Source organism: Rattus norvegicus, chromosome 5 (genome assembly GCF_021556685.1).
Source record: "Rattus norvegicus strain SHRSP/BbbUtx chromosome 5, alternate assembly SHRSP_T2T, whole genome shotgun sequence".
In the NCBI taxonomy this organism is placed as follows: domain Eukaryota; kingdom Metazoa; phylum Chordata; class Mammalia; order Rodentia; family Muridae; genus Rattus; species Rattus norvegicus.
In genome coordinates, this window is record NC_141538.1 from 29,305,818 (window position 1) to 29,323,844 (window position 18,027).

The window sequence follows — 18,027 nt, forward strand, 5'->3', positions numbered from 1 at the left end:
CTATCCTCTAATAGATCTGTAACCCTAAACTCATTCTTTTAATTTTATTTTATATTACTTGAGACAGGGTCTCACTTATATGCTCCGAGGTTGGTCTGGCACCTGTTATGAAGACTGAGCTGGCCTTGAGCTTGTGGCAATCCCCCTGTCTGGACTTTCTGAGTAGGATCACAGCCATGCACCACCATGAGTAGCTGAGATCAGGGGACAACTTGTACAAGTAAATCAGTTCTCTCCATCCGTCCCGTGGGCCCTCAAACTCAAACTCAAGTCATTAGATCTGGTTCATTTCTACAGCTGAGCCTTCTCACTGGTCCAGGATTTGTTCTTAACCTGCAAGTGTGTAGAGCGGGGGAGACAACATGGCCTCCATGGAGAGCAAAGGAAATAAACATCTTGTCTGTTTCTTCACTTTCACCGTCTATGAGCTGGGTGGTGTTTTTGATTTTATAATGAGAAAAAAAAAAAGTAAGTACAGAAAGGTCAAGGTCCCAGGTGGGGATCTAGCTCCTTTAGAAGAATGCTTCCCTAGAATGCTCAAGGCTCTGGGCTGAGCCCCAGTGCTGCATAAGTGACAACTGCATAGTGTGCATCAAGTGACAATCGCATGGCAGTGACAACTACTACAGTCCCAGTACTCGGAGAGTGGAGTCAGAAAGATCACATTTTAGACTAGCCTCCGGGTCCTGCCTTCAGTTCCTGCCATGGGTTTTCTGGATGGCAGATTATAAACTAAAATGGAATAACCCTCCCCTCCTCCCCATATTGCTTTTGTGCATTTTGGTATTTTATCACAGCAATAGCCCAGAAGACAGATGTTGGTACCAGAGGTGGAGAGTTTCTGTAACACACCTGACTGTGAGTTTTCCAGAGGATTATGAAAGGATTCTGGAACTTTGGCTAGAGAAGCCATTGAGTGCTCAAAGCTCATTGCACTATAGATAATAAAAGATAATGCTGAGAGCTATGCACATGATGGAGACCTGGCTTTCAGGTTTCATGAGAACTTTCAGAGCAAAGTTTGAGAGCCACTTAAAGACTCTGTCAAGGCTGTTTGATAGTTTGAGCTTTAAGAACATGAGGTTCTGGGTCAGCGAGAGCTGAAGAATTGGCTGTGGTTGACAAGAGGCCAGCAACTTAAAACTTTATTTTACTTGATGACTGGTGCTAGTTAGCTGGAACTAACCCATTAGTAGTGATTAAGAGACCCGTATCACTGAGGTGAAATCTTCTGGAAAAGGTTTCCTCAGGTCAGCAGACAGAAGCCATGATCCAGGGGGACCAAGGCCATATCTTGTGCTGGCAGCCAAACTTGGTAATATATATGAGTCTCCCAGGTACTGACTTTGAGGCTGAGGCTTGGCACCATGAGAAGCCATTGGCAAGAGCACATGTTGCTGTAAAAATATAAAAAATAAATTTATCCCCCACTAGGACCATCACCACAGTGCCCCAAGATTTCTGGTAGGTATCTTGCCAGAAGAACACATTCCAATTCCAAGGCAGCCTAGACTAGCCACCCATACTCCCTTACACTTAAATCTGCACATGAAAGAACACACAACACAATAACCTTTGATCCAATTGATCAGATATAATTGCCCACCTAAACATACAAAGCCCTGTCCACATCCATCCCTTAACATTTATAATAACCTGTAAAGGCACAGCATGGAGTCTTAACTTCAGCTTCCATGTTCTCTCCCCCATGGCTTCTCTCCTTCCTCTCCTTTTCCATTCCCGACTCCTCCTCTTCCTTCAAATTTTTCTCCCACCCATCCATCCTTCTCATCCAATGACAGGCCTCATTCTATCTTGTGCCTGCCTCACGTGTGTCATCATCCCACATTTCACCCTTTTTGTCTAATTTAAAAAAAAAAACTTTTCTCTCAAATATAAGCTGAGCACAACTATTATCATTTTGTAATTAAAAGCATAAAATATATCTAACACCCAGTCCAACACTTTATCAGTTAAACAGAACATTTAGTTAACCATTCCAGCTTAATAAAGGCTTAAAATCTATATTATATCTTGGCTAGCTTGTATACTATCTGATAACTATCTAATAAAATATGTATTTTCAAAGTTAAACAGCCTGATAGGCTATGAGACTATAATGTCTTCAATCCCGTCAGAAATCTGAGAATGACCAAATAACTATACACATAGGAAGCCTAACACGGCTTCCAGAACTGAGAGGTTGTAGAGACAAATCTCCACTAGCACAGTCCTCTGTTAGCAACATGTGAGTGCAAGTCTTCAGCCTTCTGGCCCAAAATCAACTGACAGACTTGAAATGCAGATTTTTGAAGGGTTGATCACCCTGTCTTGGCAGGACTTATCAGTCAACTATTCTACATAATTTGTCCTTTTCTGGACAGCATTAGTCTGCAGATGAAACAGACAGCTTCTGCCCAGTGGCTCTCTAGCCACAAAGTATTGCCTCACTTGGAGGTGGAGACACTCAACTTCTTCATTAAATCCACCAAAGGGGAACTGTTAGGAGCAGATATGTCTCAATGAAAGATAAGTAACTTTAAATCTCATATTTTGTGGATTTCTGACGTTTTTGAAAAACATCTATCTTTATAAGGCAATCTGGACTGTTGTCTGTTAACTATCTTAATATTATCTTGAAAGTATTCTCACAAACTCAGAGCCATGAATTTGCTATTTGGCCCTTAACTCACATGAGTAATCAACTCAGAAGTTTGTAATGACATCAATAGAAGGACTAGCCCTAAACCTTGTACTTTTAAACTTTTTTGACAAATAAATTCTATACCAAAGCAAAGATATGATCCCAGCCTAGCTACCAAATGAGGTTATGACTCAATCTAGCTAATTCCTCCCTGTTAATTTACAACCAACCTTAAATTCTCATTAAAAACAACTTTAGAATAACCACTTTCGGTCCCCCAAAAGTCCAGGGAATTGGGGCGATGACTCCTCCATAACTTTTTTTTTTCTTTTTTCTTTTTTTTCTTTTTCTCGGAGCTGGGGGCCGAACCCAGGGCCTTGTGCTTGCTAGGCAAGTGCTCTACTGCTGAGCTAAATCCCCAACCTCCCTCCATAACTTCTTCATGTTGTACATGGGCCTTGAAATATTCTTGGGGGCTAGGGGGTAGGAAGAATGAAGCAAATGCTTTAGCCGATGTGTCCTGACTGGACCCAGCTGAAGTCCTTGAGACCAGGAATCCAAGTAGGCACACTCTGTAAAATACAACTCTCAAGACCAAAGTTTAGAATCGAGATCTCTTTTTGTTTGATTCTCCTGAATCTAGTTTTTCAGGTGGTCTACCTCTCTCTAATCTGATCAGTATGACTCTGTGAGGTTTCCAGAGCCTAATTATACTTTTTAAAAACACAAAGACAAAATCTTTCTCCCAAAATACTGTATTCCTTAGTCTGTAACCAAAAAAACTTGTATCTTACACTCTTTTCCAATAATAATATAACCATAAAACTCAAAGTCACCCCCATTATGAAGAGTAAATAATTTTTAAAAAAGGAAGTAAGCTAAACAATGAGCCTGATAGGCTTTTGTACTCTGTACTATCAGGAAAGTAACCCAAAATTCCCATGGAGTCCACATTGAGAGAATCTGAGCTTCCTGTTTGGTAAATATCAAAAATAACCACAAACCCTCACTAGCCGGCATCAACGAGCCATATGGCCTTTAGCAGGGTAATTCATAACACAAACTAAACACCTTCTATCAATTCCAATATCAATAAGCAACATATCAAATCAGGACTTTAGCCCAAAATATATCTGTCTGTTAAGTTCTCTACTCAGAGCCACAGATTTTTATTTAACCTTAATAATTTGTAAATATCACACTACTCTACTTAGAGTCAGTGACTAATTTTTTCCTAAGTTCCGAACCATGGACGAAAATCTCCACATGATTCAGGTAATCTCTGTACTCTCCTCTTTTTAAAAGCAAACTTAATCACCTTTTAATAATATCTGTCATTAAGAAGCAGCTTGTCTAACTAGGATTTCTACCCAAAATTCCCATGTAGCCCACGTTAGAAGGAATATGAGTATCCTGAAAGACTTTCTTTATAAAGCATCTTTATCTCTAACTCTCTGAGTTGCCATTACTTATCACACAGCAGGGGACCTACAGCCTGCCCGCACAGTTTGCTTCTGTGTTTGTTGTGACTCAACATGGCGTTGGCCTCCTCTTACTTAGAAAATAAATTTCTAATAAACTGAGAAAAGAATTCTCAATTCTTAGGATTACTAGTGGATTCTCGCCCATCTTGCTGGTTTGCCATCTGTTGTAAAAATATAAAAAATAAATTTTTTGATCCAATTGATCAGATATAACTGCCCACCTAAACATACAAAGCCCTGTACACATCCATCCCTTAACAACATTTATAACAACCTGTAAAGGTACAGTGTGGAATCTTAACCTCAGCTTCCATGTTCTCTCCTCCACAGCTTCTTCCTCTCCTCTTCCGTTCCTGTCTCCTCCTCTTCCTTCAAACTTTTCTCCCGCCCATCCTTCCTTCTTGTCCAATGACAGGACTCATTCTATCTTGTACCTGCCTCACCTGTGACATCATCCCACAGGTACATCCTCAGTCGCTATCAAAGCCCTAGGATTGACAGGGCCATGGACATGAGATGAGACCTGGCACCATATGGCAAGGTCAGACTCACTGAAAAGAGCTCAAGAGAAGCTATTGGTGAAGGTACAGCCTAGTGGCAGAGACCCTAGAATTTTGGAGATGCCAGAACCAGAGGATGATCACCAAGGACATCAGTAGTTGTGGAATGGAGTTGATCTGAGCTGAGGAGGCAAGCTGTATGTGGATGAAGGCAGAGAAGCGCTATACTGAGGCTCTTCGGAGTCCAGCTAATCATGAGTGAGTCCCAGACGCTAAGCACTGAGCTCTTCACACTGCTGGACTCTGCTTTTGCTTTAAGTTGATCGTGACTATGCCCTGGGTCTTCCCTTTTGGAATATGAAAGAACTTATTTTTTTATTCTAAAGTATTCCACAGTTAGACTTGTGAATTTTATAGAGATTTTAGAATTTTACAAGACCTTGAGGATTTTAGAGAAAATTTCGGATTTGTAAGAGACTTTGGATGCTTTTTAAAGAGACTGAACTTTTAAAGCATTCGAATGTTTAAAGACTGTGGGACTTTTAAAGTTATATATGTTTATAATGTGATATTAATGTCAATGTGGGATCTTAGAGATGAACAAGCAAAGAAAGGTTATGGCTTACCCCCAGTGAACTAGACTGTGGGGGGGAGGGCGGCAATGGGGGGAGGGTTGGGAGGGGAACACCCATAAGGAAGGGGAGGGGGGAGGGGGATGTTTGCCCGGAAACCGGGAAAGGGAATAACACTCGAAATGTATATAAGAAATACTCAAGTTAATAATAAAAAAAAAAAAAAAAGGTTATGGCTTAACCATGGCAAGTTTGAGTTGACTAGGGTTCCGTTGTGCTGACTAGTTCTGTGCCAACTTGACATAAGCTAGAGTCATTTTACAAAAGGGAACTTCACTTGAGAAAATGTCTCCACCAGATCGGCCTGTGAAAAAGGCTGTGATGTATTTTCTTGACTGATGGTTGATGCGGGAGGGACCAGCTCATCCGGGGATGCTGCCATCCCTGGGATGGTTGTCCTAGGAGCTATAAGAAGGCAGACTGAGTAAGCCATGAGGAGTAAGCCAATTAGCAGTGTTCCTCCAAGTCTGCCATCAGTCCCTGCCTCCAGATTCCTGCCTTGATTTCCAGACAGTAGATTACAACTATAAGATAAAGAAGCCCTTTCCCTCCCTTTTCTGTCATAGTGTTTTATCATAGCCATAGAAACCCTAATCAACTACCCAAAGCTGTGTCTACTCTTCTGGCCCTTTCTGTATCTAACCCCTGATCTTTCCCGACTGCCTCTTACTTTCTTATGTTCCCCACCCCTACTGGCTCATCATCAGGCCTGGGGAACAGTAAAGGTGGTGGCGGAGGAGAAGAGTCATTCACCCACACAGAAAGAGATGGATTCCCCCCAAACGTGCCCTGGTTGCCCTGTGTGCCCTGTGAGTAGAAAGCGTGCAAAAATGTGTGACCTCTCCCTGACTCCCCTTCCTCTGAGCTATAAGATGAACACAGCTGCTGGAGTACCCCAGAGGTGGCCACAGGGAGCCTTGGTGCCGAGACAGGTAACCCTTCCTAGTTCTTACACTTTGTCTTGTCAAGATGGCTTTCCTCAAGACGCCACGGTCCTCCGCTGGCTGATTTTGTAATAGAATTATTTTGTAGTAGAATGGCATGGGTCACGTGTTGGAGAGTACAAAGCACTTGCGCAGCTGAGACTCCTGAAAGAGTGGAGAGATTCTTCCAAAAGAATGCCCTCCGTGAACAAAGGAAGTGTGGGGATTTTATTCAGGAGGCCCAAACACGGTTATAGAGGTGGGGCCCATTCCTGAGCAAACACATGATTTAGGAAGGAAAGATGGGTGACGCACCATGGTACACACCCCTAATCGCAGCCTGTGAAAGGAAATGAAGATAATCCTCTGCTACTCAGTGAGGTCAAGGCCAGTTCAAGCTGACCCCTCATCCCCTCCACACCCACACACACACACACACACACACACACACACACACACACACACACACACACACACACACAAAGGGATGGTAGACACATTTTGGGCATGCTTAGCTTAAGTTTAGAGGGGTGAGGGGCAGTGTTTGGAAGGTTAACGGGGTCGGTGCTGCTCTGATCGCACATCTTAGTATTTTGAAGATGTGTTTACTCAACGCGCCTGCATCACTTACCTTCTAAGGTGTTCCCTGAGATGTATGGGGACCTTGGTCCTTCTCCCTGCCAGTCTCCTCAAGGCATGAGCTGGCCTCTTAGGGGGTCCATCTCCTGTGAGAGTGGGGGTGGCTATCAAGCGCCCTCTGCACGAATTACGACTACCAGCAGTTGTTGCCATGTATAGAAAGGAGAGGCTCGGGGCTGGGGATTTAGCTCAGTGGTAGAGCACTTACCTAGGAAGCGCAAGGCCCTGGGTTCGGTCCCCAGCTCCGAAAAAAAGAACCAAAAAAAAAAAAAAAAAAAAAAAAGAAAGGAGAGGCTCTTTGCATGTAGGGTTAGAGGTCCCGAGATAGGAAGCCTGCCCTAGATTATCTGAATGGGCCCCAACTGCCTTTGTGGGTCCTTTTACAAGAGGCCCTTTGACCCAAGCAGAAACTGTGGCTTGAAGCCAGAGGATGGATATAGAGCCACCATTGGCTGGATAACGAGGGAGCACAGCATGCCATCACCCTGACTTCAGCCCAGATATGCTGACCTCAGACGTCTGGCCTCCAGAACTCCGACGGAATAAATGAATGTGGTTTTATGCCACCCAGTTTGTCCTGATGTGTTCCGGGGGCCGCAATTCAGCAAATAAGCTCAGCAGATTCACATCCATATATTCATTCAACAGACATTTACTAGGCACAGTGATAGGTGCTGAGGTAGGCTGGGCTGAAATTCAGTCACGTGGCCATCTGGAGGCTATGCTCGGCATAACTACAGAGGAGACGGGGAAGAGAGCGGTCAAGGCGCCATACAGGCCTCATACACCGGAAGCAGTTCCTGCACAAATCATATACAGGCGTTCTCGTGTGGCAGGATTTACCCGAAGAAAGCAAAGCTATCCAGAGGCCAGCAGCCATGGTCAGGCCAAGGTGTCTGGAAGGGAAAGCAGAACTCGTACCATTCCCTGCAGGCTCCCGCACACAGCTGCAGGCATGCCCTGCAGAAAACAGTCTCCAGAAAATGTCACCATGCTTCCCAGTGGGATGTGTACTAAAAGAGAGGTTGGGGTTTTTTGTTTTTTTGTTTTTTGTTTTTTGCTTTCTTTCCACATTAACTCAAGCAGTAATTCACAGCCAGCTTCAGGGTGAGGTCATGACTCTGGCGACGCCTTCTTCGGATGAGTTAAAACACGTTGCAGGTGGAGGCGCACACATCAGGCAAACACGGTGCCTCCCATATGCCAGTTGGTCATCTTAGGCGGCCAGTGACCTTATGAAACCCCATGTGATTCATTTTTAGGTCATCCCCAAAACTTGGTAAGTTCCTAGCCCTAACCTGGCATTAGAAGACACTTGAATCTGCAAACTATCTGTTGATCGTGGGAGCAGAACTCACTGCCTGAACTACTGGAGACATTGGATGGAGTGGGTGGGGCCGGCCGGCAGCGTGGGGGAGGGGGTGGCAGACTTGAGCATTCTCCCCAACCCCATTCATCCCATGACCCTGTTAAACCCCAGCTTCCAAGACACTCACTTCTCAGAGGTAAACCACACTCCCCTTTTGAGGACTATCACATACACACCACGTTCAGAGGCTGTTAAGTATTTACCAGGCACAGACCTGCAGTCCTGGCATTCAGAGGCTGAGGCAGGAGGATGATGAGACCCTGTGAAGGGACATTTGAATCTTTCGGTTACTCTGTTGTTTCTGTATGCAGTGAGCTCTACATCATCTCGGCAGAGTACAAAATACTGTCGTCGTTGTTTTCATTTTAGTGAAAATGGATTCTTTTCCCCACATAACATGCCCTGATTGAAGTTTCCCTTCCCTCTGCACCTCCCAGTTCCTCCCCACCTCCCCTCCTATCCAGATCTACTGCCTTTCTATCTCTTGTGAGAAAACAGGCAGGTTTCTAAAGGATAATAATAAAAATAAAGTATAATAAAGATAAAACAAAACTAACACATTGGAATCGGACAAAACAAACAAAGGGAAAGAAAAGAACCCAAGAGAAAGCATAGGAATCAGAGACCTACGCACTCACACGCTAAAGAATCCCATGAAGATTACAGACAGGTATGTGACGCCATGTCCCATAGTGCCCAGTATCACACTTGGGTCTTCAGTCATGTTAGAGAGACACTGTATGACTAAGCCTATAAACCCAGACCACCTTTAATGAATACTTAACAATTTGTCACTTTATAAAGGATATGCTGTAATTTATGAAGTTTTTCTTTGATCACAGAAGACTACATTGGTATAATTAGGTTTCATCTGATTTAATTGATATTATCTAGGTATTGATATTAAATTGATAAATTGATATTATCTAGGTATCAGATATTAAATACATCATATAGATCCGTTCAATACAAGAAGTTGAAATGAAACCCAACACACATGACTGGATCTTCTCATAAAGAGCACATGGATAAAAAGCATAGTGCAACAAATTAAGCAAAATTAAGTCTCAATTAATTCTTCCCCAAATCCCTCTACCAAATCTTTCATTGGGTTGAAAGAACTGAGACACACAAAGTTCATGCTCTGAGTCTGTCTGTCCTGGGAGACTTTGCCAGGTCATTCCTTATCCTACTTGTATGGAGCCTTTGAATCTAGAGCAAATCATGTCTCTCTTGATTTCAACTCTTCTATGCCTTATTTGAAAGGCCATGATTAGCCAGCTATGGTGATACATACCTGAAATCCCAGCACCCAGGAAGCTGTGGAAGGTTTGCAAGTCTGAGGCCAGTTCGGTTCATAGTGGCATCCTGTCTGAAATGTGCCCCTCCCTTCATAGAAGCTGATTTACTGACTTTTTCTTCTTTTGGAAACTTAAAAATAAAGCATTACACATTTTTATCATAAAAAAAGAATCCCATGAAAACACTAAAGTAGAGGCCATATGTATTTATGTATATGTGCATGCAGAGGACCTGGTGCTGACTTGTGAGACCCTGTATATGCTTCCTCAGACTCTGTGAGTTCATATGAGCTTTAGATTAATAATTTTTTTAAAGATTTTCAGACACAACAGAAGAGGGCATCAGATCTCATTACAGATGGTTGTGAACCACCATGTGGTTGCCAGGATTTGAACTCAGGACCTCAGGAAGAACAGCCAGTGCTCTTAACCGCTGAGCCATCTCTCCAACCCTCACATGAGCTTTAATCCTATTGATTTAAGCCTTGTTTGCTTGGTGCCCCCCCCATCCTGTTTGGCTCTTTAACACTCTTTCTGCCTCCTAAAGGTTTTTTGAGGCCTGGGGGCAGGGACAAAGACAGCCTGTTTAGGGCTCAGTGTTCCAAGGACTCCCTCTCTGTATAATGTCCGCTTCTATCTGTGGCAGGAGGGAGCTTCTGTGGGGAGGGCTTACTGTAGGATCTGTCTCAGGTGACCCAAGCCGTGTCAGGTATGGGTTCCATCTCGTGGAGTGGCTTTAAGTCGAGTCAGACATTGGTTGGTCACTCCCCTAAGCTTTGTCCCACCATTGTCCTAGCAGATCTTGCAGGCAGGAGAGATTGTGTAGATCAGAGCTTTTGTAGCCAGGCTGGGGTTTACGTTTCTATTTTGGTAGCATTTGAAGTAGCTTCCTGCGCCAACGTGTAAGTGTGCAGGTTCTGTGTGGGCGCGACTCGACTTCCCCAAGTTCAGTGTGTTGTATCCCCTATCCATCCATAACTATCTACTCCATTTCCCTTTCCTAATAAGACCTATATGTGCCACCCATAGTGCATTGCTCTATAGCTAACCTTTGGGGCTCTACAGGTCATAGAGTTCTATTATCATCAGCGGAACAGCTAATAAACGCATGTCAGCAGGGCAGACGCACACCTTATTTGTCTCTCTGAGTTTTCATATCCCACTCAGGGTAAATTTCCTCTACTTCCATCCATTTCCCAGTGAATTTTACAATTTTACTCTTAACTAATGCTACATCCATTGTATGGATTTTCACAATTCCTCTATTCATTTTTCCATTCTGTAGGCTTCCGCTTTGCCCAAGTGATGGTGTCCTTTGCCTTACTGAAGCTTTTCAGTTTCCTGAGGTCCCATATATTAATTGTTGATCTTAGTGCCTGTGCTAACAATCTTCTGTTCAGAAATTTGTCTCCCATCTCAAGGAATTCAAGGCAAGGAGTTCAAGGATATCCCCACCCCCACCCCCGTTCTCTTCTGTCAGGGTCAGCGTAGCTGATTTTAGATTGAGGACTCTGATCCCCTTGGAAGTGAGTTTTGTGCACTATGGATCCGTTTGGATTCTTCTACTTGCTGCCATCTTGTTTGACTATCACTGTTTGATGAAGATATTTTTCCAGTGTGTATTTCCGGCTTCTTTTGTAGAGGGCAAGAGGTCCCTGTGCCCCCAGATAAGCATTAGGAAAACCAGGAAAAGTGAAACATGCAGATTTATCTCTTCTAAGGAAGGAGATGTTTACCAGTCCTGGGAACACTGGGAAAGGATATACTTACAACCCAGTGATGGTTTGCTATCTGTAGAGCCATGCTTTACCCGAATGCTCCAGATTATTATGTTTGTTTATCCCAGACTTCCCCCACCCCCACCCCAAATCTTAAACACTTCTTCCTGGTCCATAAAACCCATCCTTATGAGATATGTCACTTGTACTTTACAACAGCCTAAGTAACTTCTGTGTTATCTTAGGGCCAGACCAATCCTGACTCCCACAGGCACTGGGTTACCTCAGTCATCCTAGACCCTTATCTTGAGCATTGTCTCTGAGTCAACACAGCCCATCTTTATGGAGAAGCCATATGTACTTTGTAAAGAGTTTCAGTGCAAACATGTCTTAAGTTTTTTGTTGTTGTTGTTGTTCACACAGGACTGAGTTAATTGTCAATTTTACTACAATTGTGCTGTCCTTAAATGTGGCTAAAATAAACCACCTAGTGTCAGGCTCTAGAACTTTGGGTCAGCGCTGACTAAGTCAAGCTGAACCGAGTTTCAAGTCTACCTTTCTGCAGATCATTTCACTGACACAGCAACACTTATAGGGATCCCTACATTTTCATCAAAAATAAAGGTGTATAGATTTCTGTCTGGGTCTTTAATTCAATTCTATTGATCAATGAGTCTGCCTTTGGGCCAGTGTGATACGTTTTTATTACTGTAGCTCTATAGTACCATTTGAAATTGAGGACACCTCCTGCAGTTTTTTTTGTTGGTTATTCAGGATCGTTTCAGCAATCTTGGGGTTTTTTATGTGTTTCCATATGAAGTTAAGAATTGCCCTGTTGTTGTAAAAATATAAAAAATAAAAAGGTATCTTTTATCCCCACTAGGTCTACACCACAGTGCCCCAAGATATCTGCTAGATATCTGGTCGGAATCAGCAAAGCGTCTCACCCGCTTTGCTCCATCGCATATCACACTGCCGAAGGCCTCTCTCTGAGCCTACAACAATCTCTCTACCCTTCTAGTTCCCAAGCAGGTTTCCATGCCAGAAACACACACCCCAACTCTGTGGCGGCCCAGACTAGCCACCGAATACTCTCTTAAATCTGCACACACAACACAATAACCTTTGACCCAATTGATAAGATATAATTGCCCACCTAAACATATAAAGCCCAGTACACATCCATCCCTCAAGAACATTCATAACAACCTGTAAATACACAGAGTGGAATCTTAACGTCAGCCTCCATGTTCTCTCTGCCACAGCTTCTCTCTGTCTCCTCTCTCTCCATTCCGGTCTCCTCCTCTTCCTTCAAACTTCTCTCCTGCCCATCCTTCCTTCTCCTCCAATGACAGGCCTCCTTCTATCCTGTACCAGCCCTCACCTGTATTTTACAAATTCAGTGGGGAGGTGGTTCTGATGAAGTCACCTGAGTCCTGAGCACAAGACTAGGCAGCCATCCTTGGGGCAGTGGAATTAGCATCAAAATACAGATAACTCCAGCAAATCACAAACATTGCCCTTTAAAGATCTGTGAAGAATTGTGTTGGAATTTTGATGGGGATTGCATTGAATCTGTAGATTGCTTTTGGTAAGACAGCCATTTTCACAATGTTAATCCAACAGATCCATGAGCAAAGGAGATATTTCCATCTTCTGATATGTTCCTCAGTTTCCTTTAAGTTTTTATCATAAAAGTCTTTCCCTTCTTAGTTACCTCGAGATATTTTTTTTTTTTCGGAGCTGGGGACCAAACCCAGGGCCTCGTACTTGCTAGGCAAGCGCTCTACCACTGAGCTAAATCCCCAACCCCTGAGATATTTTATTTTAATTGAGGTTGTTGTGAAAGGTATAGCTTCCAGGATTTCTTTCTCTGTTTACTTGCCATTTGAATATGCAGGGCTGCTGATTTTTGTGAGTGGATTTTGTCTGCAATTGTTTATCAACCTAGGAGTTTCGTGGCGGGAATTTTAGGGTCAGTTCTGTATATTATCATCTCATCTGCAAATAGAGATACTACGAATCCTCCCTTTCCAGTTCTCTCCTCTCTGTCTCCTTCCATTGTCCTACAGCTCTGGCTCAGACTTCAAGTACTGTATTGAATAGGTATGGAGAGTGTGGGCAGCCTTGCCTTGCTTCTAATTTTAGTTGAATTTGCTTTAAGTTTCACTCCATTTAATTTTGTGTTGGCTCTGGACTTGCTGTAAACTGACTGCCTTTATCACGTTTACACATGGACCTTTTATCTCTAATCTCTCCCGGCTTTTATCATGAAGGGGTGTTGGATTTGTGTCAAAGGCCCTTACTGCATTTATTGAGAGGACAATGTTATTTTTGTCCTTCCATTTGTTTTTGTGGTGGATTACATCTAACAATTTACATATGCCAAATCATCATCACTGCCTCTGGGGATAAAGCCTACCTGATCGTGAATGGATACTTTTTTTGACGTGTTCTTGAATTCAGTTTTCGAGGAGTTTACTGAAACTTTTTACATCTATGTAATTAATTCTCTTCTTTTGTTAGGTCTTTATGTGGTTTGGGTATCAAGGTAACTGTGGCCTGGTAAAATGAATTGGGCAGTGTTCCTCCTATTTCTACTTTGTGGAATAATTTAAGGAGTATTGGCATTAACTCTTTCTTCAAACGTCTGGAAGAATTCTGTGCTAAAACCTAGCCCTGAGTTGGGAGATTTTTAATGCCTGCTTCTATTTCCCTAGGTGTTAGTGTTTGTTTAAATTATTTATCTGATTGTGATCTAGCTCTGGCAAGTGGTATGTGTTGAGAAAATTATCCATTTCGTTTATGTTTTCTAATTTGATGAAGTACAGGTTTTTGAGTTCTGTCCTTGTGACTCTGGATTTACTTGCTATCTGTTGTTATGACCCCCTTTTCATCACTAATTTTGTTAATTTGAATACTATCTTTTAGTTAACTTGGATAAGGGCGTGCCGATCTTACTGATTTCCCAAAGAGCCACCGTTTCGTTTAATTGATTCTTTGTATTATTTTGTTTGTTTGAAAATAGTTTCAGCCCTGAGTCTGATTACTTCTTGCCACCTACTCTCTTTGTGTGTGATTTCTTCATTATGTTTTAGAGGTTTCAGGTATGTTATTAAATTGCTAGTATGAGATTACGCCAACTATTTTATGCCGTCACTTAGTGCCTTGAACTTGCCTCTTAGAACCATCTTCATTGTGTCCTATAAGTTTGGGTGTGTTGTGCTTTCATTTTCGCTATATTCTAGAAAGTTTCATTTCTTTCCTGAATTCTGTCTTGAGCCACTTTTCATTCAGCAATGAGTTGTTCCGTTTCCATGAGTTTGGAAGTTTTCTCTTGTTTCTGCTGATGTGGATATCCAGTTTTAATCCACAGTGGGTCAGACAGCATACAGGGTGTTATTTCAATTTCCTTGTATCTGTTGAGACTTGATTTGTATCTGAATAGATGGTCAGTTTTGGAGAATGTTCCGTGAGGTGCTGGGAAGATGGTATGTTTTTAGTGTTTGGGTAAAATGTTCTGTAACTATCTATTAGGTCCACTTGGTTCATAATGTCCATTGGCTCAAACACTAGGAGTATTTAGTTTTGGTGAGTGGGGACCGAAGTTTCCACCATCGGTGTGGGAGTCAGTATGTGATTTAAGCTGTAGTAGTATTTCCTTTATGAACTTGGATGCCCTTGTGTTTGATGCATAGATGTTAAGAATTACAATGTCCTTGTGGTAGATCCCCCCCCCTTTGGCGAGTATGCAGCGCCCTTCCCTATCTTCTGATTATTGTCGAAGCCATTTTGACAGATATAAAAATGGCTATACCAGCTTGCTTCTTAGGTCCATTTGCTTGGAATATTTTTTCCGTTCTTTACCCTGAACTGATGCCTATCCTTGACATTAAGGTGTGTTTCTTGGATGTAGCAGAAGGGATGGATTCCGTTTTCACATCCATCCTGTTAGTCTGCATCTTTTTATTGGAGACTAAGCTCATTGATTTTGAGAGATATCAATGAACAGTGTTTTTTGATTCCTGTTATTTTGTTGTTGTGGTGGTGACTGTGGCGGTAATGGTGGTGGTGGTGGTGGTGGTGGTGGTGGTGGTGGTGGTGGTGGTGGTGGTGGTGGTGGTGGTGTGTGTGTGTGTGTGTGTGTGTGTGTGTGTGTTTTAGTTTACTGTCTGGAAAACACCTTCCCTTTGTTTTCTTGTGGTTAATCTCTTTAGGCTGGAAATTTCCAGCACCTTCCGTAGGGCTGGATTTGTACATAATACTACTTAAATTTGGTTTTATCATAGAATGTTTTCTCCAGCTATTGTGACTGAAACTTTTACTGGGTATCTGTGGTTTCTTAGAGTTATTAGAACATCTGTCTAGGACATTGGGGCTTTTAGAGTCTCCATTGAGAAATCATGTATTATTCTAATGTGCCTTTTTCCTACACAACTTTCAATAACCTTTCTTTGTTCGGTATGCTTAGTGTTTCGATTATAACGTATCAAGGGGCTTTCCTTTCTGTTCCAGTTTACCTCATGTTCTTTATGCTTCTCATCCCTTTATAGGCATCTCCTTCTTTAGGTTAGGAAATTTTTCTTCTATGACTTGGTTGAAAATATTTTCTGTGCCTTGTTGGTGACCTGTGTTTCTTTTTCTTCCTGTATTCCTATTATTCTTAGATTTGGTCTTTTCGTAGTGTCCCAGATTTCCTGGATGCTTTGCGGCGGGAGTTTTTTTTTTTTTTTGGGCGTTGTTGTTGTTGTTTAGAGTTAACATTTTCTCTGACTGATGTATCCATTTATTGTATTTTGTCTTCAATGCCTGAGATTTCTTTCTTCCATCTCTTATATTCTACTGGTGATGCTTGTCTCTGAGGTTCCTGTTTGAGTTCCTAAATTTTTTACTTCCAGATTTCCTTCAGTTTGGGTTTTCTCTATTAATTCTATTTCCACTTTGATGGTTGAACTGGTTGGTTTGTTTTGTTTTGTTTTGTTTTCATTTCCTTCCATTGTTTGTGGTATTGTATATTTTTAAAGGATTTATTCACTTCCTCTTTAAAGACCTCTATTATATCTATAAATGGCATCTGAAGGTCTTCTCCTTGTGCTTCGGCTGTGTTGAAATACTCAGGGCCTGCTGTGGTAGAGTTGCTAGGCTCCAGTAGAAACATACTGTCCTGACTGTTAGTTATTGATTGTGTTTTTATGCTGGTGTCTAGGCAGCTGGATTTGGGATGATTATAATTCTAGCTGCTGATTTCTGGTCTTGTCTTCACTGGGTAGGTGTTTTGTTCCTTAGTTTCTGTTGCTCTCTCTGATTCTTAGGAGAGTGTGGTAGCTGTATGTTGCTTCGCAGGAAATTCTTCTGGAATCTTGCTTGATAGGTGTGGCCACCGGGAGTTCCTGATAGAATGTGTTTCTAGGTATTGGGAACTGACAAGTAGGAATAGGGCTGGGCTAACAGAAGGCTAAGGGGTTCCACAAGAGGTCGGAAAGAAAGTTGTTCCACCAGGATCTGCTAAGTCTCCTGGGAATGGGCTCAGAGAGTAAGGAGAGGCTGAAGCAGAAGGTCAGTCCCAAGAAATGCCTGCTGGGCTTAGAGGTCTGGGACAAAGTGTTTGAAGGGAAGTTTGGAATCTTTCTGTGGTTCGCTGGAGAAGAGAACAGAAAGGAAAATAGGCTGCAGCAGGTGGTCCGCTGCAGAGCTGGGATGAGACTGGGGGTTGGTTTTGGAGGAGTCGATTAAAGAGTGAAGACCTGCAGTTCACCTACCTGCTTCCATGGCTGGAATCCACAACAGTGTTCTTCCTTCTAAATGGTGTTTCAGTGGCTACATTGAGTGTGCGCTCCCTCCCACACACCCTTCCCCACCTACTCCTAGGCTTGTAGCTCCAAGGCATCTCTGGAAGGTGTGCAGAAAAGAATTATCCCCACCCAGAGGGGGGTGGGGGGTGGTGTGGGGAGCACTGGCTCTGGCCTTGGCTACAGGAAGGGACTCTGAACCTTTAGAGTACCCTACCTGACAAGAGTATCCCTTGGCCTGCAGGGGACTCAACCACAAAGGACAGTCTAACAATGTGATTGATGGTGATGGATAGGCTGAAGATGTAAGGTCAGTCTTGTAGGGAGTCCATTATAACCACCTGTCCAAGCCCCGGTATAGACTGGACCCCAAGCTGCTGCTGCGCTTCTTGAGGCAACAACACACACTGCATGTTCACAAATCTCTCACCAAAGCTGGTGCTGCTCACAAATTCATTGTGACAGAACACTGGAGAACTTCAGAAATTTAGTTCTTAGAATAGTTTGTTCCATTCCACAACCATAAATATGACAGCATTTGGTAAGTGCTTCAAGTCTTTCTAGAGACTTAGGAATTCCGAGTGGTCTAAGACCCTTCAACTTACAATTGACCTGAGAAAGGAGGGTAGTCTCAGACTCTGAACTCTAAGTCGTTAGCCTTTTGGAGCCATGGATTCTGTTGATGGCCTGGGGGTCTTTTATACCTTGTTTTGAAACAAGGTCTGGCTTTGTAACCCAGGTTGACCTTGGCCTTAAAATGACCATCCAGTATCAGTCTCCTAAGTACTGGAATTACGAGTGTGCACATGAACATAATGCCATCAAATAAAATACACAGTCCCCAAAGAGAACCAGTTATGGTGACATGTATACGTCAACACTGTTGCTTTGTTTATGTTGTTTTATGTTTTGTTTTAAAGATGGTTTTGAGACAAGGTCTCACCTAGTATCCCTGACTGGTGTGGATTCACCACACGGCCCAGTCTAGCCTCAAATTTACACAATGCCGGTGCCTCTGCCCCCTGAGT